This window comes from Pangasianodon hypophthalmus, chromosome 1 (genome assembly GCF_027358585.1).
Source record: "Pangasianodon hypophthalmus isolate fPanHyp1 chromosome 1, fPanHyp1.pri, whole genome shotgun sequence".
Lineage (NCBI taxonomy): Eukaryota > Metazoa > Chordata > Actinopteri > Siluriformes > Pangasiidae > Pangasianodon > Pangasianodon hypophthalmus.
The window spans coordinates 9,265,852-9,292,536 of NC_069710.1; positions in this window are offsets into that span (position 1 = coordinate 9,265,852).

Sequence of the window (26,685 nt, forward strand, 5' to 3'; positions counted from 1 at the left end):
CATGTTTAAAAACTATGATACCTACGGCTTATAGATAAGTGAGCATGAAAAACGGCTTTCCTGAAGCCCTATCGCCTTGAAACGCGCTCAAACGCATTTTCAGCACTTTAGACATTCAATTATATAAGCTCTTAGTCTATTGTTAATAATACGGTGTGTTCATGCAGACATGACATAAAATACATTTCTACACTTGTCCATTTAATCTTTTATGGTTTTTATTAGTTCGCTTTCAAAATATGATTTCAGTATAAACAACAATGTTTCTTAACATTTTCTTTCATTATCATGTTTAAAAACTATGATATCTACGGCTTATATATAAGTGAGCATGAAAAACGGCTTTCCTGAAGCCCTATCGCCTTGAAACTCGCTCAAAAGCATTTTCAGCACCTTAGACAGTCACCTGTAAAAGCTCTTATTCTATTGATAATTAAACTGTGTGATCATGAGCATATGACATAAAATACATTTCTGCACATGTACATTTCACCTTTTATGGTTTTTTCAATTCGTTATCAAAATATGATTTCATTTTAAACAACAATGTTTCTTAACATTTTCTTTCATTATCATGTTTAAAAACTATGATACCTACGGCTTTTAGATAAGTGAGCATGAAAAACGGCTTTCCTGAAGCCCTATCGCCTTGAAACGCGCTCAAAAGCATTTTCAGCACCTTAGACATTCAATTATATAAGCTCTTAGTCTATTGTTTATAATACTGTGTGTTCATGCAGATATGACATAAAATACATTTCTACACTTGTACATTTAATCATTTATGGTTTTTATTAGTTCGCTTTCAAAATATGATTTCAGTATAAACAACAATGTTTCTTAACATTTTCTTTCATTATCATGTTTAAAAACTATGATACCTACGGCTTATAGCTAAGTGAGCACGAAAAACGGCTTTCCTGAAGACCTATCGCCTTGAAACTCGCTCAAACGCATTTTCAGCACCTTAGACATTCACATGTATAAGCTCTTAGTCTACTGTTAATAATAATGTGTGTTCATGCAGATATGACATAAAATACATTTCTACACTTGTACATTTAATCTTTTATGGTTTTTATCAATTCGTTATCAAATTATGATTTCAGTATAAACAACAATGTTTCTTAACATTTTCTTTCCTTATCATGTTTAAAAACTATGATACCTACGGCTTATATATAAGTGAGCATGAAAAACGGCTTTCCTGAAGCCCTATCGCCTTGAAACTCGCTCAAAAGCATTTTCAGCACCTTAGACAGTCACCTGTAAAAGCTCTTATTCTATTGATAATTAAACTGTGTGATCATGAGCATATGACATAAAATACATTTCTGCACATGTACATTTCACCTTTTATGGTTTTTTCAATTCGTTATCAAAATATGATTTCATTTTAAACAACAATGTTTCTTAACATTTTCTTTCATTATCATGTTTAAAAACTATGATAGCTACGGCTTATAGATAAGTGAGCATGAAAAACGGCTTTCCTGAAGACCTATCGCCTTGAAACTCGCTCAAAAGCATTTTCAGCACCTTAGACATTCAATTATATTAGCTCTTAGTCTATTGTTTATAATACTGTGTGTTCATGCAGATATGACATAAAATACATTTCTACACTTGTACATTTAATCTTTTATGGTTTTTATTAGTTCGCTTTCAAAATATGATTTCAGTATAAACAACAATGTTTCTTACCATTTTCTGTCATTATCATGTTTAAAAACTATGATACCTACGGCTTATAGATAAGTGAGCACGAAAAACGGCTTTCCTGAAGCCCTATCGCCTTGAAACTCGCTCAAAAGCATTTTCAGCACCTTAGACATTCACCTGTATAAACTCTTAGTCTGTTGTTAATAATACTGTGTGTTCATGCAGATATGACTTCAAATACATTTCTGCACATGCACATTTAACCTTTTATGGTTTTTTTCAATTCGTTATCAAAATATGATTTCATTTTAAACAACAATGTTTCTTAACATTCTGTCATTATCATATTTAAAAACTATGATACCTACGGCTTATAGATAAGTGAGCACGAAAAACGGCTTTCCTGAAGCCCTATCGCCTTGAAACGCGCTCAAAAGCATTTTCAGCGCCTAAGACATTCACTTGTATAAGCTCTTATTCTATTGTTTATAATACTGTGTGTTCATGCAGATATGACATAAAATACATTTCTACACTTGTACATTTAATCTTTTATGGTTTTTATTAGTTCGGTTTCAAAATATGATTTCAGTATAAACAACAATGTTTCTTAACATTTTCTTTCCTTATCATGTTTAAAAACTATGATACCTACGGCTTATATATAAGTGAGCATGAAAAACGGCTTTCCTGAAGCCCTATCGCCTTGAAACTCGCTCAAAAGCATTTTCAGCACCTTAGACAGTCACCTGTAAAAGCTCTTATTCTATTGATAATTAAACTGTGTGATCATGAGCATATGACATAAAATACATTTCTGCACATGTACATTTCACCTTTTATGGTTTTTTCAATTCGTTATCAAAATATGATTTCATTTTAAACAACAATGTTTCTTAACATTTTCTTTCATTATCATGTTTAAAAACTATGATAGCTACGGCTTATAGATAAGTGAGCATGAAAAACGGCTTTCCTGAAGACCTATCGCCTTGAAACTCGCTCAAAAGCATTTTCAGCACCTTAGACATTCAATTATATTAGCTCTTAGTCTATTGTTTATAATACTGTGTGTTCATGCAGATATGACATAAAATACATTTCTACACTTGTACATTTAATCTTTTATGGTTTTTATTAGTTCGCTTTCAAAATATGATTTCAGTATAAACAACAATGTTTCTTACCATTTTCTGTCATTATCATGTTTAAAAACTATGATACCTACGGCTTATAGATAAGTGAGCACGAAAAACGGCTTTCCTGAAGCCCTATCGCCTTGAAACTCGCTCAAAAGCATTTTCAGCACCTTAGACATTCACCTGTATAAACTCTTAGTCTGTTGTTAATAATACTGTGTGTTCATGCAGATATGACTTCAAATACATTTCTGCACATGCACATTTAACCTTTTATGGTTTTTTTCAATTCGTTATCAAAATATGATTTCATTTTAAACAACAATGTTTCTTAACATTCTGTCATTATCATATTTAAAAACTATGATACCTACGGCTTATAGATAAGTGAGCACGAAAAACGGCTTTCCTGAAGCCCTATCGCCTTGAAACGCGCTCAAAAGCATTTTCAGCGCCTAAGACATTCACTTGTATAAGCTCTTATTCTATTGTTTATAATACTGTGTGTTCATGCAGATATGACATAAAATACATTTCTACACTTGTACATTTAATCTTTTATGGTTTTTATTAGTTCGGTTTCAAAATATGATTTCAGTATAAACAACAATGTTTCTTAACATTTTCTGTCATTATCATGTTTAAAAACTATGATACCTACGGCTTATAGATAAGTGAGCACGAAAAACGGCTTTCCTGAAGCCCTATCGCCTTGAAACTCGCTCAAAAGCATTTTCAGCACCTTAGACATTCACCTGTATAAGCTCTTAGTATGTTGTTAATAATACGGTGTGTTCATGCAGATATGACTTCAAATACATTTCTGCACATGCACATTTCACCTTTTTTATTTTTTTCAAATTCTTTATCTAAACATGATTTCAGTATAAACAACAGTTTCTTAACATTTTCTGTCATTATCATGTTTAAAAACTATGATACCTACGGCTTATATATAAGTGAGCATGAAAAACGGCTTTCCTGAAGCCCTATCGCCTTGAAACTCGCTCAAAAGCATTTTCAGCACCTTAGACAGTCACCTGTAAAAGCTCTTATTCTATTGATAATTAAACTGTGTGATCATGAGCATATGACATAAAATACATTTCTGCACATGTACATTTCACCTTTTATGGTTTTTTCAATTCGTTATCAAAATATGATTTCATTTTAAACAACAATGTTTCTTAACATTTTCTTTCATTATCATGTTTAAAAACTATGATACCTACGGCTTTTATATAAGTGAGCACGAAAAACGGCTTTCCTGAAGACCTATCGCCTTGAAACTCGCTCAAACGCAGTTTCAGCACCTTACACATTCACCTCTATAAGCTCTTATTCTATTGATAATTAAACTGTGTGATCATGAGCATATGACTTCAAATACATTTCTGCACATGCACATTTCACCTTTTTTATTTTTTTCAAATTCTTTATCTAAACTTGATTTCAGTATAAACAACAATGTTTCTAAACATTTTCTTTCATTATCATGTTTAAAAACTATGATACCTACGGCTTATAGATAAGTGAGCATGAAAAACGGCTTTCCTGAAGCCCTATCGCCTTGAAACTCGCTCCAACGCATTTTCAGCGCCTGAGACATTCACTTGAATAAGCTCTTATTCTATTGATAATTAAACTGTGTGATCATGAGCATATGACATAAAATACATTTCTGCACATGTACATTTCACCTTTTATGGTTTTTTCAATTCGTTATCACAATATGATTTCATTTTAAACAACAATGTTTCTTAACATTTTCTTTCATTATCATGTTTAAAAACTATGATACCTACGGCTTTTATATAAGTGAGCACGAAAAACGGCTTTCCTGAAGACCTATCGCCTTGAAACTCGCTCAAACGCATTTTCAGCACCTTAGACATTCAATTATATAAGCTCTTAGTCTATTGTTAATAATACGGTGTGTTCATGCAGATATGACATAAAATACATTTCTACACTTGTCCATTTAATCTTTTATGGTTTTTATTAGTTCGCTTTCAAAATATGATTTCAGTATAAACAACAATGTTTCTTAACATTTTCTTTCATTATCATGTTTAAAAACTATGATACCTACAGCTTATAGATAAGTGAGCATGAAAAACGGCTTTCCTGAAGCCCTATCGCCTTGAAACGCGCTCAAACGCATTTTCAGCGCCTGAGACATTCACTTGTATAAGCTCTTATTCTATTGATAATTAAACTGTGTGATCATGAGCATATGACATAAAATACATTTCTACACTTGTCCATTTAATCTTTTATGGTTTTTATTAGTTCGCTTTCAAAATATGATTTCAGTATAAACAACAATGTTTCTTAACATTTTCTTTCATTATCATGTTTAAAAACTATGATACCTACGGCTTATAGATAAGTGAGCATGAAAAACGGCTTTCCTGAAGCCCTATCGCCTTGAAACTCGCTCAAACGCATTTTCAGCGCCTTAGACATTCAATTATATAAGCTCTTAGTCTATTGTTAATAATACGGTGTGTTCATGCAGAGATGACATAAAATACATTTCTACACTTGTCCATTTAATCTTTTATGGTTTTTATTAGTTCGCTTTCAAAATATGATTTCAGTATAAACAACAATGTTTCTTAACATTTTCTTTCATTATCATGTTTAAAAACTATGATACCTACTGCTTATAGATAAGTGAGCACGAAAAGTTGCTTTCCTGAAGCCCTATCGCCTTGAAACTCGCTCAAAAGCATTTTCAGCACCTTAGACATTCACCTGTATAAGCTCTTAGTCTGTTGTTAATAATACAGTGTGTTCATGCAGATATGACTTCAAATACATTTTTGCACATGCACATTTCACCTTTTATATTTTTTTCAAATTCTTTATCTAAACATGATTTCAGTATAAACAACAATGTTTCTTAACATTTTCTTTCATTATCATGTTTAAAAACTATGATACCTACGGCTTATAGATAAGTGAGCATGAAAAACGGCTTTCCTGAAGCCCTATCGCCTTGAAACGCGCTCAAACGCATTTTCAGCTCCTTAGATATTCACTTATATAAGCTCTTAGTCTACTGTTAATAATAATGTGTGTTCATGCAGATATGACATAAAATACATTTCTACACTTGTACATTTAATCTTTTATGGTTTTTATCAATTCGTTATCAAAATATGATTTCAGTATAAACAATAATGTTTCTTAACATTTTCTTTCATTATCATGTTTAAAAACTATGATACCTACGGCTTATAGATAAGTGAGCATGAAAAACGGCTTTCCTGAAGCCCTATCGCCTTGAAACGCGCTCAAACGCATTTTCAGCACCTTAGACATTCAATTATATAAGCTCTTAGTCTATTGTTAATAATACGGTGTGATCATGAGCATATGACATAAAATACATTTCTGCACATGTACATTTCACCTTTTATGTTTTTTTCAATTCGTTATCAAAATATGATTTCATTTTAAACAACAATGTTTCTTAACATTTTCTGTCATTATCATGTTTAAAAACTATGATACCTACGGCTTTTATATAAGTGAGCATGAAAAACGGCTTTCCTGAAGCCCTATCGCCTTGAAACGCGCTCAAACGCATTTTCAGCACCTTAGACATTCAATTAAATAAGCTCTTAGTCTATTGTTAATAATACGGTGTGTTCATGCAGATATGACATAAAATACATTTCTACACTTGTCCATTTAATCTTTTATGGTTTTTATTAGTTCGCTTTCAAAATATGATTTCAGTATAAACAACAATGTTTCTTAACATTTTCTTTCATTATCATGTTTAAAAACTATGATACCTACGGCTTATAGATAAGTGAGCATGAAAAACGGCTTTCCTGAAGCCCTATCGCCTTGAAACGCGCTCAAACGCATTTTCAGCTCCTTAGATATTCACTTTTATAAGCTCTTAGTCTACTGTTAATAATAATGTGTGTTCATGCAGATATGACATAAAATACATTTCTACACTTGTACATTTAATCTTTTATTGTTTTTATTAGTTCGGTTTCAAAATATGATTTCAGTATAAACAACAATGTTTCTTAACATTTTCTTTCATTATCATGTTTAAAAACTATGATACCTACGGCTTATAGATAAGTGAGCATGAAAAACGGCTTTCCTGAAGCCCTATCGCCTTGAAACTCGCTCCAACGCATTTTCAGCGCCTGAGACATTCACCTTTATAAGCTCTTATTCTATTGATAATTAAACTGTGTGATCATGAGCATATGACATAAAATACATTTCTGAACATGTACATTTCACCTTTTATGTTTTTTTCAAGTCGTTATCAAAATATGATTTCATTTTAAACAACAATGTTTCTTAACATTTTCTTTCAATATCATGTTTAAAAACTATGATACCTACGGCTTATAGATAAGTGAGCACGAAAAACGGCTTTCCTGATGCCCTATCGCCTTGAAACTCGCTCAAAAGCATTTTCAGCACGTTAGACATTCACCTGTATAAGCTCTTAGTCTGTTGTTAATAATACAGTGTGTTCATGCAGATATGACTTCAAATACATTTCTGCACATGCACATTACACATTTTTTATTTTTTTCAAATTCATTATATAAACATGATTTCAGTATAAACAACAATGTTTCTTAACATTTTCTTTCATTATCATGTTTAAAAGCTATGATACCTACGGCTTATAGATAAGTGAGCACGAAAAACGGCTTTCCTGAAGCCCTATCGCCTTGAAACGCGCTCCAACGCATTTTCAGCTCCTTAGATATTCACTTATATAAGCTCTTAGTCTACTGTTAATAATAACGTGTGTTCATGCAGATATGACATAAAATACATTTCTAAACTTGTACATTTAATCTTTTATGGTTTTTATTAGTTCGCTTTCAAAATATGATTTCAGTATAAACAACAATGTTTCTTAACATTTTCTTTCATTATCATGTTTAAAAACTATGATACCTACGGCTTATAGATAAGTGAGCATGAAAAACGGCTTTCCTGAAGCCCTATCGCCTTGAAACGCGATCAAACGCATTTTCAGCACCTTAGACATTTAATTATATAAGCTCTTAGTCTATTGTTAATAATACGGTGTGTTCATGCAGATATGACATAAAATACATTTCTACACTTGTCCATTTAATCTTTTATGGTTTTTATTAGTTCGCTTTCAAAATATGATTTCAGTATAAACAACAATGTTTCTTAACATTTTCTTTCATTATCATGTTTAAAAACTATGATACCTACGGCTTATAGATAAGTGAGCATGAAAAACGGCTTTCCTGAAGCCCTATCGCCTTGAAACTCGCTCCAACGCATTTTCAGCGCCTGAGACATTCACCTTTATAAGCTCTTATTCTATTGATAATTAAACTGTGTGATCATGAGCATATGACATAAAATACATTTCTGAACATGTACATTTCACCTTTTATGTTTTTTTCAAGTCGTTATCAAAATATGATTTCATTTTAAACAACAATGTTTCTTAACATTTTCTTTCAATATCATGTTTAAAAACTATGATACCTACGGCTTATAGATAAGTGAGCACGAAAAACGGCTTTCCTGATGCCCTATCGCCTTGAAACTCGCTCAAAAGCATTTTCAGCACGTTAGACATTCACCTGTATAAGCTCTTAGTCTGTTGTTAATAATACAGTGTGTTCATGCAGATATGACTTCAAATACATTTCTGCACATGCACATTACACATTTTTTATTTTTTTCAAATTCATTATATAAACATGATTTCAGTATAAACAACAATGTTTCTTAACATTTTCTTTCATTATCATGTTTAAAAGCTATGATACCTACGGCTTATAGATAAGTGAGCACGAAAAACGGCTTTCCTGAAGCCCTATCGCCTTGAAACGCGCTCCAACGCATTTTCAGCTCCTTAGATATTCACTTATATAAGCTCTTAGTCTACTGTTAATAATAACGTGTGTTCATGCAGATATGACATAAAATACATTTCTAAACTTGTACATTTAATCTTTTATGGTTTTTATTAGTTCGCTTTCAAAATATGATTTCAGTATAAACAACAATGTTTCTTAACATTTTCTTTCATTATCATGTTTAAAAACTATGATACCTACGGCTTATAGATAAGTGAGCATGAAAAACGGCTTTCCTGAAGCCCTATCGCCTTGAAACGCGATCAAACGCATTTTCAGCACCTTAGACATTTAATTATATAAGCTCTTAGTCTATTGTTAATAATACGGTGTGTTCATGCAGATATGACATAAAATACATTTCTACACTTGTCCATTTAATCTTTTATGGTTTTTATTAGTTCGCTTTCAAAATATGATTTCAGTATAAACAACAATGTTTCTTAACATTTTCTTTCATTATCATGTTTAAAAACTATGATACCTACGGCTTATAGATAAGTGAGCATGAAAAACGGCTTTCCTGAAGCCCTATCGCCTTGAAACTCGCTCCAACGCATTTTCAGCGCCTGAGACATTCACCTGTAAAAGCTCTTATTCTATTGATAATTAAACTGTGTGATCATGAGCATATGACATAAAATACATTTCTGCACATGTACATTTCACCTTTTATGGTTTTTTTCAAGTCGTTATCAAAATATGATTTCATTTTAAACAACAATGTTTCTTAACATTTTCTTTCAATATCATGTTTAAAAAATATGATACCTACAGCTTATAGATAAGTGAGCACGAAAACCGGCTTTCCTGATGCCCTATCGCCTTGAAACTCGCTCATAAGCATTTTCAGCACGTTAGACATTCACCTGTATAAGCTCTTAGTCTGTTGTTAATAATACAGTGTGTTCATGCAGATATGACTTCAAATACATTTCTGCACATGCACATTTCACATTTTTTATTTTTTTCAAATTCTTTATCTAAACATGATTTCAGAATAAACAACAATGTTTCTTAACATTTTCTTTCATTGTCATGTTTAAAAACTATGATACCTACGGCTTATAGCTAAGTGAGCACGAAAAACGGCTTTCCTGAAGCCCTATCGCCTTGAAACGCGATCAAACGCATTTTCAGCACCTTAGATATTCACTTATATAAGCTCTTAGTCTACTGTTAATAATAATGTGTGTTCATGCAGATATGACATAAAATACATTTCTACACTTGTCCATTTAATCTTTTATGGTTTTTATTAGTTCGCTTTCAAAATATGATTTCAGTATAAACAACAATGTTTCTTAACATTTTCTGTCATTATCATGTTTAAAAACTATGATACCTACGGCTTATAGATAAGTGAGCATGAAAAACGGCTTTCCTGAAGCCTTATCGCCTTGAAACTCGCTCCAACGCATTTTCAGCGCCTGAGACATTCACCTGTCTAAGCTCTTATTCTAATGATAATTAAACTGTGTCATCATGAGCAAATGACATAAAATACATTTCTGCACATGTACATTTCACCTTTTATGGTTTTTTTCAATTCGTTATCAAAATATGATTTCATTTTAAACAACAATGATTCTTAACATTTTCTGTCATTATCATGTTTGAAAACTATGATACCTACGGCTTTTATATAAGTGAGCATGAAAAACGGCTTTCCTGAAGCCCTATCGCCTTGAAACTTGCTCCAACGCATTTTCAGCGCATGAGACATTCACCTGTTTAAATCTTATTCTATTGTTAATTAGACTGTGTTGTGATGAATATATGACATAAAATACATTTCTGCACATGTACATTTCACCTTTTATGGTTTTTTTCAATTCGTTATCAAAATATGATTTCAGTATAAACAACAATGTTTCTTAACATTTTCTGTCATTATCATGTTTAAAAACTATGATACCTAAGGCTTATAGCTAAGTGAGCATGAAAAACGGCTTTCCTGAAGCCCTATCGCCTTGAAACGCGCTCAAACGCATTTTCAGCACCTTAGACATTCCCCTGTATAAGCTCTTAGTCTACTGTTAATAATAATGTGTGTCCATGCAGATATGACATAAAATACATTTCTACACTTGTACATTTAATCTTTTATGGTTTTTATCAATTCGTTATCAAAATATGATTTCAGTATAAACAACAATGTTTCTTAACATTTTCTGTCATTATCATGTTTAAAAACTATGATACCTACGGCTTATAGATAAGTGAGCATGAAAAACGGCTTTCCTGAAGCCTTATCGCCTTGAAACTCGCTCCAACGCATTTTCAGCGCCTGAGACATTCACCTGTCTAAGCTCTTATTCTAATGATAATTAAACTGTGTCATCATGAGCAAATGACATAAAATACATTTCTGCACATGTACATTTCACCTTTTATGGTTTTTTTCAATTCGTTATCAAAATATGATTTCATTTTAAACAACAATGATTCTTAACATTTTCTGTCATTATCATGTTTGAAAACTATGATACCTACGGCTTTTATATAAGTGAGCATGAAAAACGGCTTTCCTGAAGCCCTATCGCCTTGAAACTTGCTCCAACGCATTTTCAGCGCATGAGACATTCACCTGTTTAAATCTTATTCTATTGATAATTAAACTGTGTGATCATGAGCATATGACATAAAATACATTTCTGCACATGTACATTTCACCTTTTATGGTTTTTTTCAATTCGTTATCAAAATATGATTTCAGTATAAACAACAATGTTTCTTAACATTTTCTGTCATTATCATGTTTAAAAACTATGATACCTAAGGCTTATAGCTAAGTGAGCATGAAAAACGGCTTTCCTGAAGCCCTATCGCCTTGAAACGCGCTCAAACGCATTTTCAGCACCTTAGACATTCCCCTGTATAAGCTCTTAGTCTACTGTTAATAATAATGTGTGTCCATGCAGATATGACATAAAATACATTTCTACACTTGTACATTTAATCTTTTATGGTTTTTATCAATTCGTTATCAAAATATGATTTCAGTATAAACAACAATGTTTCTTAACATTTTCTTACATTATCATGTTTAAAAACTATGATACCTACGGCTTATAGATAAGTGAGCATGAAAAACGGCTTTCCTGAAGCCCTATCGCCATGAAACTTGCTCCAACGCATTTTCAGCGCATGAGACATTCACCTGTTTAAGCTCTTATTCTATTGTTAATTATACTGTGTGATGATAAATATATGACATAAAATACATTTCTGCACATGTACATTTCACCTTTTATGGTTTTTTTCAATTCGTTATCAAAATATGATTTCAGTATAAACAACAATGTTTCTTAACATTTTCTTTCATTATCATGTTTAAAAACTATGATACCTACGGCTTATAGATAAGTGAGCATGAAAAACGGCTTTCCTGAAGCCCTACCGCCTTGAAACTTGTTCCAACGCATTTTCAGCGCCTGAGACATTCACCTGTATAAGCTCTTTTTCTATTGATAATTAAACTGTGTGATCATGAGCAAATGACATAAAATACATTTCTGCACATGTACATTTCACCTTTTATGGTTTTTTTCAATTCGTTATCAAAATATGATTTCATTTTAAACAACAATGTTTCTTAACATTTTCCGTCATTATCATGTTTGAAAACTATGATAGCTATTGCTTTTATATAAGTGAGCATGAAAAACGGCTTTCCTGAAGCCCTATCGCCTTGAAACTTGCTCCAACGCATTTTCAGCGCATGAGACATTCACCTGTTTAAGCTCTTATTCTATTGTTTATTATACTGTGTGATGATGAATATATGACATAAAATACATTTCTGCACATGTACATTTCACCTTTTATGGTTATTTTCAATTCGTTATCAAAATATGATTTCAGTATAAACAACAATGTTTCTTAACATTTTCTGTCATTATCATGTTTAAAAACTATGATACCTACGGCTTATATATAAGTGAGCATGAAAAACGGCTTTCCTGAAGCCCTATCGCCTTGAAACGCGCTCAAACGCATTTTCAGCACCTTAGACATTCAATTATATAAGCTCTTAGTCTATTGTTAATAATACTGTGTGTTCATGCAGATATGCTATAAAATACATTTCTACACTTGTCCATTTAATCTTTTATGGTTTTTATTAGTTCGCTTTCAAAATATGATTTCAGTATAAACAACAATGTTTCTTAACATTTTCTTTCATTATCATGTTTAAAAACTATGATACCTACGGCTTATAGCTAAGTGAGCACGAAAAACGGCTTTCCTGAAAGCCCAATCGCTTTGAAACTCGCTCAAACGCATTTTCAGCACCTTAGACATTCACCTGTATAAGCTCTTATTCTATTGATAATTAAACTGTGTGATCATGAGCATATGACATAAAATACATTTCTGCACATGTACATTTCACCTTTTATGGTTTTTTTCAATTCGTTATCAAAATATGATTTCGTTTTAAACAACAATGTTTCTTAACATTTTCTGTCATTATCATGTTTGAAAACAATGATACCTACGGCTTTTATATAAGTGAGCATGAAAAACGGCTTTCCTGAAGCCCTATCGCCTTGAAACTCGCTCCAACGCATTTTCAGCGCCTGAGACATTCACCTGTATAAGCTCTTATTCTATTGATAATTAAACTGTGTGATCATGAGCATATGACATAAAATACATTTCTGCACATGTACATTTCACCTTTTATGTTTTTTTCAAGTCGTTATCAAAATATGATTTCATTTTAAACAACAATGTTTCTTAACATTTTCTTTTAATATCATGTTTAAAAACTATGATACCTACAGCTTATAGATAAGTGAGCATGAAAAACGGCTTTCCTGATGCCCTATCGCCTTGAAACTCGCTCAAAAGCATTTTCAGCACGTTAGACATTCACCTGTATAAGCTCTTAGTCTGTTGTTAATAATACAGTGTGTTCATGCAGATATGACTTCAAATACATTTCTGCACATGCACATTTCACATTTTTTATTTTTTTCAAATTGTTTATCTCAACATGATTTCAGTATAAACAACAATGTTTCTTAACATTTTCTTTCATTATCATGTTTAAAAGCTATGATACCTACGGCTTATAGATAAGTGAGCACGAAAAACGGCTTTCCTGAAGCCCTATCGCCTTGAAACGCGCTCCAACGCATTTTCAGCTCCTTAGATATTCACTTATATAAGCTCTTAGTCTACTGTTAATAATAACGTGTGTTCATGCAGATATGACATAAAATACATTTCTAAACTTGTACATTTAATCTTTTATGGTTTTTATTAGTTCGCTTTCAAAATATGATTTCAGTATAAACAACAATGTTTCTTAACATTTTCTTTCATTATCATGTTTAAAAACTATGATACCTACGGCTTATAGATAAGTGAGCATGAAAAACGGCTTTCCTGAAGCCCTATCGCCTTGAAACGCGATCAAACGCATTTTCAGCACCTTAGACATTTAATTATATAAGCTCTTAGTCTATTGTTAATAATACGGTGTGTTCATGCAGATATGACATAAAATACATTTCTACACTTGTCCATTTAATCTTTTATGGTTTTTATTAGTTCGCTTTCAAAATATGATTTCAGTATAAACAACAATGTTTCTTAACATTTTCTTTCATTATCATGTTTAAAAACTATGATACCTACGGCTTATAGATAAGTGAGCATGAAAAACGGCTTTCCTGAAGCCCTATCGCCTTGAAACTCGCTCCAACGCATTTTCAGCGCCTGAGACATTCACCTGTAAAAGCTCTTATTCTATTGATAATTAAACTGTGTGATCATGAGCATATGACATAAAATACATTTCTGCACATGTACATTTCACCTTTTATGGTTTTTTTCAAGTCGTTATCAAAATATGATTTCATTTTAAACAACAATGTTTCTTAACATTTTCTTTCAATATCATGTTTAAAAAATATGATACCTACAGCTTATAGATAAGTGAGCACGAAAACCGGCTTTCCTGATGCCCTATCGCCTTGAAACTCGCTCATAAGCATTTTCAGCACGTTAGACATTCACCTGTATAAGCTCTTAGTCTGTTGTTAATAATACAGTGTGTTCATGCAGATATGACTTCAAATACATTTCTGCACATGCACATTTCACATTTTTTATTTTTTTCAAATTCTTTATCTAAACATGATTTCAGAATAAACAACAATGTTTCTTAACATTTTCTTTCATTGTCATGTTTAAAAACTATGATACCTACGGCTTATAGCTAAGTGAGCACGAAAAACGGCTTTCCTGAAGCCCTATCGCCTTGAAACGCGATCAAACGCATTTTCAGCACCTTAGATATTCACTTATATAAGCTCTTAGTCTACTGTTAATAATAATGTGTGTTCATGCAGATATGACATAAAATACATTTCTACACTTGTCCATTTAATCTTTTATGGTTTTTATTAGTTCGCTTTCAAAATATGATTTCAGTATAAACAACAATGTTTCTTAACATTTTCTGTCATTATCATGTTTAAAAACTATGATACCTACGGCTTATAGATAAGTGAGCATGAAAAACGGCTTTCCTGAAGCCTTATCGCCTTGAAACTCGCTCCAACGCATTTTCAGCGCCTGAGACATTCACCTGTCTAAGCTCTTATTCTAATGATAATTAAACTGTGTCATCATGAGCAAATGACATAAAATACATTTCTGCACATGTACATTTCACCTTTTATGGTTTTTTTCAATTCGTTATCAAAATATGATTTCATTTTAAACAACAATGATTCTTAACATTTTCTGTCATTATCATGTTTGAAAACTATGATACCTACGGCTTTTATATAAGTGAGCATGAAAAACGGCTTTCCTGAAGCCCTATCGCCTTGAAACTTGCTCCAACGCATTTTCAGCGCATGAGACATTCACCTGTTTAAATCTTATTCTATTGTTAATTAGACTGTGTTGTGATGAATATATGACATAAAATACATTTCTGCACATGTACATTTCACCTTTTATGGTTTTTTTCAATTCGTTATCAAAATATGATTTCAGTATAAACAACAATGTTTCTTAACATTTTCTGTCATTATCATGTTTAAAAACTATGATACCTAAGGCTTATAGCTAAGTGAGCATGAAAAACGGCTTTCCTGAAGCCCTATCGCCTTGAAACGCGCTCAAACGCATTTTCAGCACCTTAGACATTCCCCTGTATAAGCTCTTAGTCTACTGTTAATAATAATGTGTGTCCATGCAGATATGACATAAAATACATTTCTACACTTGTACATTTAATCTTTTATGGTTTTTATCAATTCGTTATCAAAATATGATTTCAGTATAAACAACAATGTTTCTTAACATTTTCTGTCATTATCATGTTTAAAAACTATGATACCTACGGCTTATAGATAAGTGAGCATGAAAAACGGCTTTCCTGAAGCCTTATCGCCTTGAAACTCGCTCCAACGCATTTTCAGCGCCTGAGACATTCACCTGTCTAAGCTCTTATTCTAATGATAATTAAACTGTGTCATCATGAGCAAATGACATAAAATACATTTCTGCACATGTACATTTCACCTTTTATGGTTTTTTTCAATTCGTTATCAAAATATGATTTCATTTTAAACAACAATGATTCTTAACATTTTCTGTCATTATCATGTTTGAAAACTATGATACCTACGGCTTTTATATAAGTGAGCATGAAAAACGGCTTTCCTGAAGCCCTATCGCCTTGAAACTTGCTCCAACGCATTTTCAGCGCATGAGACATTCACCTGTTTAAATCTTATTCTATTGATAATTAAACTGTGTGATCATGAGCATATGACATAAAATACATTTCTGCACATGTACATTTCACCTTTTATGGTTTTTTTCAATTCGTTATCAAAATATGATTTCAGTATAAACAACAATGTTTCTTAACATTTTCTTTCATTATCATGTTTAAAAACTATGATACCTAAGGCTTATAGCTAAGTGAGCATGAAAAACGGCTTTCCTGAAGCCCTATCGCCTTGAAACGCGCTCAAACGCATTTTCAGCACCTTAGACATTCCCCTGTATAAGCTCTTAGTCTACTGTTAATAATAATGTGTGTCCATGCAGATATGACATAAAATACATTTCTACACTTGTACATTTAATCTTTTATGGTTTTTATCAATTCGTTATCAAAATATGATTTCAGTATAAACAACAATGTTTCTTAACATTTTCTTACATTATCATGTTTAAAAACTATGATACCTACGGCTTATAGATAAGTGAGCATGAAAAACGGCTTTCCTGAAGCCCTATCGCCATGAAACTTGCTCCAACGCATTTTCAGCGCATGAGACATTCACCTGTTTAAGCTCTTATTCTATTGTTAATTATACTGTGTGATGATAAATATATGACATAAAATACATTTCTGCACATGTACATTTCACCTTTTATGGTTTTTTTCAATTCGTTATCAAAATATGATTTCAGTATAAACAACAATGTTTCTTAACATTTTCTTTCATTATCATGTTTAAAAACTATGATACCTACGGCTTATAGATAAGTGAGCATGAAAAACGGCTTTCCTGAAGCCCTACCGCCTTGAAACTTGTTCCAACGCATTTTCAGCGCCTGAGACATTCACCTGTATAAGCTCTTTTTCTATTGATAATTAAACTGTGTGATCATGAGCAAATGACATAAAATACATTTCTGCACATGTACATTTCACCTTTTATGGTTTTTTTCAATTCGTTATCAAAATATGATTTCATTTTAAACAACAATGTTTCTTAACATTTTCCGTCATTATCATGTTTGAAAACTATGATAGCTATTGCTTTTATATAAGTGAGCATGAAAAACGGCTTTCCTGAAGCCCTATCGCCTTGAAACTTGCTCCAACGCATTTTCAGCGCATGAGACATTCACCTGTTTAAGCTCTTATTCTATTGTTTATTATACTGTGTGATGATGAATATATGACATAAAATACATTTCTGCACATGTACATTTCACCTTTTATGGTTATTTTCAATTCGTTATCAAAATATGATTTCAGTATAAACAACAATGTTTCTTAACATTTTCTGTCATTATCATGTTTAAAAACTATGATACCTACGGCTTATATATAAGTGAGCATGAAAAACGGCTTTCCTGAAGCCCTATCGCCTTGAAACGCGCTCAAACGCATTTTCAGCACCTTAGACATTCAATTATATAAGCTCTTAGTCTATTGTTAATAATACTGTGTGTTCATGCAGATATGCTATAAAATACATTTCTACACTTGTCCATTTAATCTTTTATGGTTTTTATTAGTTCGCTTTCAAAATATGATTTCAGTATAAACAACAATGTTTCTTAACATTTTCTTTCATTATCATGTTTAAAAACTATGATACCTACGGCTTATAGCTAAGTGAGCACGAAAAACGGCTTTCCTGAAAGCCCAATCGCTTTGAAACTCGCTCAAACGCATTTTCAGCACCTTAGACATTCACCTGTATAAGCTCTTATTCTATTGATAATTAAACTGTGTGATCATGAGCATATGACATAAAATACATTTCTGCACATGTACATTTCACCTTTTATGGTTTTTTTCAATTCGTTATCAAAATATGATTTCGTTTTAAACAACAATGTTTCTTAACATTTTCTGTCATTATCATGTTTGAAAACAATGATACCTACGGCTTTTATATAAGTGAGCATGAAAAACGGCTTTCCTGAAGCCCTATCGCCTTGAAACTCGCTCCAACGCATTTTCAGCGCCTGAGACATTCACCTGTATAAGCTCTTATTCTATTGATAATTAAACTGTGTGATCATGAGCATATGACATAAAATACATTTCTGCACATGTACATTTCACCTTTTATGTTTTTTTCAAGTCGTTATCAAAATATGATTTCATTTTAAACAACAATGTTTCTTAACATTTTCTTTTAATATCATGTTTAAAAACTATGATACCTACAGCTTATAGATAAGTGAGCATGAAAAACGGCTTTCCTGATGCCCTATCGCCTTGAAACTCGCTCAAAAGCATTTTCAGCACGTTAGACATTCACCTGTATAAGCTCTTAGTCTGTTGTTAATAATACAGTGTGTTCATGCAGATATGACTTCAAATACATTTCTGCACATGCACATTTCACATTTTTTATTTTTTTCAAATTGTTTATCTCAACATGATTTCAGTATAAACAACAATGTTTCTTAACATTTTCTTTCATTATCATGTTTAAAAACTATGATACCTACGGCTTATAGATAAGTGAGCACGAAAAACGGCTTTCCTGAAGCCCTATCGCCTTGAAACGCGCTCCAACGCATTTTCAGCTCCTTAGATATTCACTTATATAAGCTCTTAGTCTACAGTTAATAATACTGTGTGTTCATGCAGATATGACATAAAATACATTTCTACACTTGTACATTTAATCTTTTATGGTTTTTATTAGTTCGCTTTCAAAATATGATTTCAGTATAAACAACAATGTTTCTTAACATTTTCTGTCATTATCATGTTTAAAAACTATGATACCTACGGCTTATAGATAAGTGAGCATGAAAAACGGCTTTCCTGAAGCCTTATCGCCTTGAAACTCGCTCCAACGCATTTTCAGCGCCTGAGACATTCACCTGTCTAAGCTCTTATTCTAATGATAATTAAACTGTGTCATCATGAGCAAATGACATAAAATACATTTCTGCACATGTACATTTCACCTTTTATGGTTTTTTTCAATTCGTTATCAAAATATGATTTCATTTTAAACAACAATGATTCTTAACATTTTCTGTCATTATCATGTTTGAAAACTATGATACCTACGGCTTTTATATAAGTGAGCATGAAAAACGGCTTTCCTGATGCCCTATCGCCTTGAAACTTGCTCCAACGCATTTTCAGCGCATGAGACATTCACCTGTTTAAATCTTATTCTATTGTTAATTATACTGTGTTGTGATGAATATATGACATAAAATACATTTCTGCACATGTACATTTCACCTTTTATGGTTTTTTTCAATTCGTTATCAAAATATGATTTCAGTATAAACAACAATGTTTCTTAACATTTTCTGTCATTATCATGTTTAAAAACTATGATACCTAAGGCTTATAGCTACGTGAGCATGAAAAACGGCTTTCCTGAAGCCCTATCGCCTTGAAACTCGCTCAAACGCATTTTCAGCACCTTAGACATTCACCTGTATAAGCTCTTAGTCTACTGTAAATAATAATGTGTGTCCATGCAGATATGACATAAAATACATTTCTACACTTGTACATTTAATATTTGATGGTTTTTATCAATTCGTTATCAAAATATGATTTCAGTATAAACAACAATGTTTCTTAACATTTTCTTTCATTATCATGTTTAAAAACTATGATACCTACGGCTTATAGATAAGTGAGCATGAAAAACGGCTTTCCTGAAGCCCTATCGCCTTGAAACTCGCTCCAACGCATTTTCAGCGCCTGAGACATTCACCTGTATAAGCTCTTATTCTAATGATAATTAAACTGTGTGATCATGAGCATATGACATAAAATACATTTCTGCACGTGTACATTTCACCTTTTATGGTTTTTTTCAATTCGTTATCAAAATATGATTTCAGTATAAACAACAATGTTTCTTAACATTTTCTGTCATTATCATGTTTAAAAACTATGATACCTAAGGCTTATAGCTAAGTGAGCATGAAAAACGGCTTTCCTGAAGCCCTATCGCCTTGAAACGCGCTCAAACGCATTTTCAGCACCTTAGACATTCACCTGTATAAGCTCTTAGTCTACTGTTAATAATAATGTGTGTCCATGCAGATATGACATAAAATACATTTCTACACTTGTACATTTAATCTTTTATGGTTTTTATCAATTCGTTATCAAAATATGATTTCAGTATAAACAACAATGTTTCTTAACATTTTCTTTCATTATCATGTTTAAAAACTATGATACCTACGGCTTATAGATAAGTGAGCATGAAAAACGGCTTTCCTGAAGCCCTACCGCCTTGAAACTTGTTCCAACGCATTTTCAGCGCCTGAGACATTCACCTGTATAAGCTCTTTTTCTATTGATAATTAAACTGTGTGATCATGAGCAAATGACATAAAATACATTTCTGCACATGTACATTTCACCTTTTATGGTTTTTTTCAGTTCGTTATCAAAATATGATTTCATTTTAAACAACAATGTTTCTTAACATTTTCCGTCATTATCATGTTTGAAAACTATGATAGCTATTGCTTTTATATAAGTGAGCATGAAAAACGGCTTTCCTGAAGCCCTATCGCCTTGAAACTTGCTCCAACGCATTTTCAGCGCATGAGACATTCACCTGTTTAAGCTCTTATTCTATTGTTTATTATACTGTGTGATGATGAATATATGACATAAAATACATTTCTGCACATGTACATTTCACCTTTTATGGTTATTTTCAATTCGTTATCAAAATATGATTTCAGTATAAACAACAATGTTTCTTAACATTTTCTGTCATTATCATGTTTAAAAACTATGATACCTAAGGCTTATAGCTAAGTGAGCATGAAAAACGGCTTTCCTGAAGCCCTATCGCCTTGAAACGCGCTCAAACGCATTTTCAGCACCTTAGACATTCCCCTGTATAAGCTCTTAGTCTACTGTTAATAATAATGTGTGTCCATGCAGATATGACATAAAATACATTTCTACACTTGTACATTTAATCTTTTATGGTTTTTATCAATTCGTTATCAAAATATGATTTCAGTATAAACAACAATGTTTCTTAACATTTTCTGTCATTATCATGTTTAAAAACTATGATACCTACGGCTTATAGATAAGTGAGCATGAAAAACGGCTTTCCTGAAGCCTTATCGCCTTGAAACTCGCTCCAACGCATTTTCAGCGCCTGAGACATTCACCTGTCTAAGCTCTTATTCTAATGATAATTAAACTGTGTCATCATGAGCAAATGACATAAAATACATTTCTGCACATGTACATTTCACCTTTTATGGTTTTTTTCAATTCGTTATCAAAATATGATTTCATTTTAAACAACAATGATTCTTAACATTTTCTGTCATTATCATGTTTGAAAACTATGATACCTACGGCTTTTATATAAGTGAGCATGAAAAACGGCTTTCCTGAAGCCCTATCGCCTTGAAACTTGCTCCAACGCATTTTCAGCGCATGAGACATTCACCTGTTTAAATCTTATTCTATTGATAATTAAACTGTGTGATCATGAGCATATGACATAAAATACATTTCTGCACATGTACATTTCACCTTTTATGGTTTTTTTCAATTCGTTATCAAAATATGATTTCAGTATAAACAACAATGTTTCTTAACATTTTCTGTCATTATCATGTTTAAAAACTATGATACCTACGGCTTATATATAAGTGAGCATGAAAAACGGCTTTCCTGAAGCCCTATCGCCTTGAAACGCGCTCAAACGCATTTTCAGCACCTTAGACATTCAATTATATAAGCTCTTAGTCTATTGTTAATAATACTGTGTGTTCATGCAGATATGCTATAAAATACATTTCTACACTTGTCCATTTAATCTTTTATGGTTTTTATTAGTTCGCTTTCAAAATATGATTTCAGTATAAACAACAATGTTTCTTAACATTTTCTTTCATTATCATGTTTAAAAACTATGATACCTACGGCTTATAGCTAAGTGAGCACGAAAAAACGGCTTTCCTGAAAGCCCAATCGCTTTGAAACTCGCTCAAACGCATTTTCAGCACCTTAGACATTCACCTGTATAAGCTCTTATTCTATTGATAATTAAACTGTGTGATCATGAGCATATGACATAAAATACATTTCTGCACATGTACATTTCACCTTTTATGGTTTTTTTCAATTCGTTATCAAAATATGATTTCGTTTTAAACAACAATGTTTCTTAACATTTTCTGTCATTATCATGTTTGAAAACAATGATACCTACGGCTTTTATATAAGTGAGCATGAAAAACGGCTTTCCTGAAGCCCTATCGCCTTGAAACTCGCTCCAACGCATTTTCAGCGCCTGAGACATTCACCTGTATAAGCTCTTATTCTATTGATAATTAAACTGTGTGATCATGAGCATATGACATAAAATACATTTCTGCACATGTACATTTCACCTTTTATGTTTTTTTCAAGTCGTTATCAAAATATGATTTCATTTTAAACAACAATGTTTCTTAACATTTTCTTTTAATATCATGTTTAAAAACTATGATACCTACAGCTTATAGATAAGTGAGCATGAAAAACGGCTTTCCTGATGCCCTATCGCCTTGAAACTCGCTCAAAAGCATTTTCAGCACGTTAGACATTCACCTGTATAAGCTCTTAGTCTGTTGTTAATAATACAGTGTGTTCATGCAGATATGACTTCAAATACATTTCTGCACATGCACATTTCACATTTTTTATTTTTTTCAAATTGTTTATCTCAACATGATTTCAGTATAAACAACAATGTTTCTTAACATTTTCTTTCATTATCATGTTTAAAAACTATGATACCTACGGCTTATAGATAAGTGAGCACGAAAAAACGGCTTTCCTGAAGCCCTATCGCCTTGAAACGCGCTCCAACGCATTTTCAGCTCCTTAGATATTCACTTATATAAGCTCTTAGTCTACAGTTAATAATACTGTGTGTTCATGCAGATATGACATAAAATACATTTCTACACTTGTACATTTAATCTTTTATGGTTTTTATCAATTCGTTATCAAAATATGATTTCAGTATAAACAACAATGTTTCTTAACATTTTCTTTCATTATCATGTTTAAAAACTATGATACCTACGGCTTATAGATAAGTGAGCATGAAAAAACGGCTTTCCTGAAGCCCTATCGCCATGAAACTTGCTCCAACGCATTTTCAGCGCATGAGACATTCACCTGTTTAAGCTCTTATTCTATTGTTAATTATACTGTGTGATGATAAATATATGACATAAAATACATTTCTGCACATGTACATTTCACCTTTTATGGTTTTTTTTCAATTCGTTATCAAAATATGATTTCAGTATAAACAACAATGTTTCTTAACATTTTCTTTCATTATCATGTTTAAAAACTATGATACCTACGGCTTATAGATAAGTGAGCATGAAAAACGGCTTTCCTGAAGCCCTACCGCCTTGAAACTTGTTCCAACGCATTTTCAGCGCCTGAGACATTCACCTGTATAAGCTCTTTTTCTATTGATAATTAAACTGTGTGATCATGAGCAAATGACATAAAATACATTTCTGCACATGTACATTTCACCTTTTATGGTTTTTTTCAGTTCGTTATCAAAATATGATTTCATTTTAAACAACAATGTTTCTTAACATTTTCCGTCATTATCATGTTTGAAAACTATGATAGCTATTGCTTTTATATAAGTGAGCATGAAAAACGGCTTTCCTGAAGCCCTATCGCCTTGAAACTTGCTCCAACGCATTTTCAGCGCATGAGACATTCACCTGTTTAAGCTCTTATTCTATTGTTTATTATACTGTGTGATGATGAATATATGACATAAAATACATTTCTGCACATGTACATTTCACCTTTTATGGTTATTTTCAATTCGTTATCAAAATATGATTTCAGTATAAACAACAATGTTTCTTAACATTTTCTGTCATTATCATGTTTAAAAACTATGATACCTACGGCTTATATATAAGTGAGCATGAAAAACGGCTTTCCTGAAGCCCTATCGCCTTGAAACGCGCTCAAACGCATTTTCAGCACCTTAGACATTCAATTATATAAGCTCTTAGTCTATTGTTAATAATACTGTGTGTTCATGCAGATATGCTATAAAATACATTTCTACACTTGTCCATTTAATCTTTTATGGTTTTTATTAGTTCGCTTTCAAAATATGATTTCAGTATAAACAACAATGTTTCTTAACATTTTCTTTCATTATCATGTTTAAAAACTATGATACCTACGGCTTATAGCTAAGTGAGCACGAAAAACGGCTTTCCTGAAAGCCCAATCGCTTTGAAACTCGCTCAAACGCATTTTCAGCACCTTAGACATTCACCTGTATAAGCTCTTATTCTATTGATAATTAAACTGTGTGATCATGAGCATATGACATAAAATACATTTCTGCACATGTACATTTCACCTTTTATGGTTTTTTTCAATTCGTTATCAAAATATGATTTCGTTTTAAACAACAATGTTTCTTAACATTTTCTGTCATTATCATGTTTGAAAACAATGATACCTACGGCTATTATATAAGTGAGCATGAAAAACGGCTTTCCTGAAGCCCTATCGCCTTGAAACTCGCTCCAACGCATTTTCAGCGCCTGAGACATTCACCTGTATAAGCTCTTATTCTATTGATAATTAAACTGTGTGATCATGAGCATATGACATAAAATACATTTCTGCACATGTACATTTCACCTTTTATGTTTTTTTCAAGTCGTTATCAAAATATGATTTCATTTTAAACAACAATGTTTCTTAACATTTTCTTTTAATATCATGTTTAAAAACTATGATACCTACTGCTTATAGATAAGTGAGCACGAAAAACGGCTTTCCTGATGCCCTATCGCCTTGAAACTCGCTCAAAAGCATTTTCAGCACGTTAGACATTCACCTGTATAAGCTCTTAGTTCTGTTGTTAATAATACAGTGTGTTCATGCAGATATGACTTCAAATACATTTCTGCACATGCACATTTCACATTTTTTATTTTTTTCAAATTGTTTATCTTAACATGATTTCAGTATAAACAACAATGTTTCTTAACATTTTCTTTCATTATCATGTTTAAAAACTATGATACCTACGGCTTATAGATAAGTGAGCATGAAAAACGGCTTTCCTTGAAGCCCTATCGCCTTGAAACGCGCTCAAACGCATTTTCAGCTCCTTAGATATTCACTTATATAAGCTCTTAGTCTACTGTTAATAATAATGTGTGTTCATGCAGATATGACATAAAATACATTTCTACACTTGTACATTTAATCTTTTATGGTTTTTATTAGTTCGCTTTCAAAATATGATTTCAGTATAAACAACAATGTTTCTTAACATTTTCTTTCATTATCATGTTTAAAAACTATGATACCTACGGCTTATAGCTAAGTGAGCATGAAAAACGGCTTTCCTGAAGACCTATCGCCTTGAAACTCGCTCAAACGCATTTTCAGCACCTTAGACATTCACCTTTATAAGCTCTTAGTCTACTGTAAATAATAATGTGTGTCCATGCAGATATGACATAAAATACATTTCTACACTTGTACATTTAATCTTTTATGGTTTTTATCAATTCGTTATCAAAATATGATTTCAGTATAAACAACAATGTTTCTTAACATTTTCTTTCATTATCATGTTTAAAAACTATGATACCTACGGCTTATAGATAAGTGAGCATGAAAAAACGGCTTTCCTGAAGCCCTATCGCCTTGAAACTCGCTCCAACGCATTTTCAGCGCCTGAGACATTCACCTGTCTAAGCTCTTATTCTATTGATAATTAAACTGTGTGATCATGATCAAATGACATAAAATACATTTCTGCACGTATACATTTCACCTTTTATGGTTTTTTTCAATTCGTTATCAAAATATGATTTCATTTTAAACAACAATGTTTCTTAACATTTTCTGTCATTATCATGTTTAAAAACTATGATACCTACGGCTTTTATATAAGTGAGCATGAAAAACGGCTTTCCTGAAGCCCTATCGCCTTGAAACGCGCTCAAACGCATTTTCAGCACCTTAGACATTCAATTATATAAGCTCTTAGTCTATTGTTAATAATACGGTGTGTTCATGCAGATATGACATAAAATACATTTCTACACTTGTCCATTTAATCTTTAATGGTTTTTATTAGTTCGCTTTCAAAATATGATTTCAGTATAAACAACAATGTTTCTTAACATTTTCTTTCATTATCATGTTT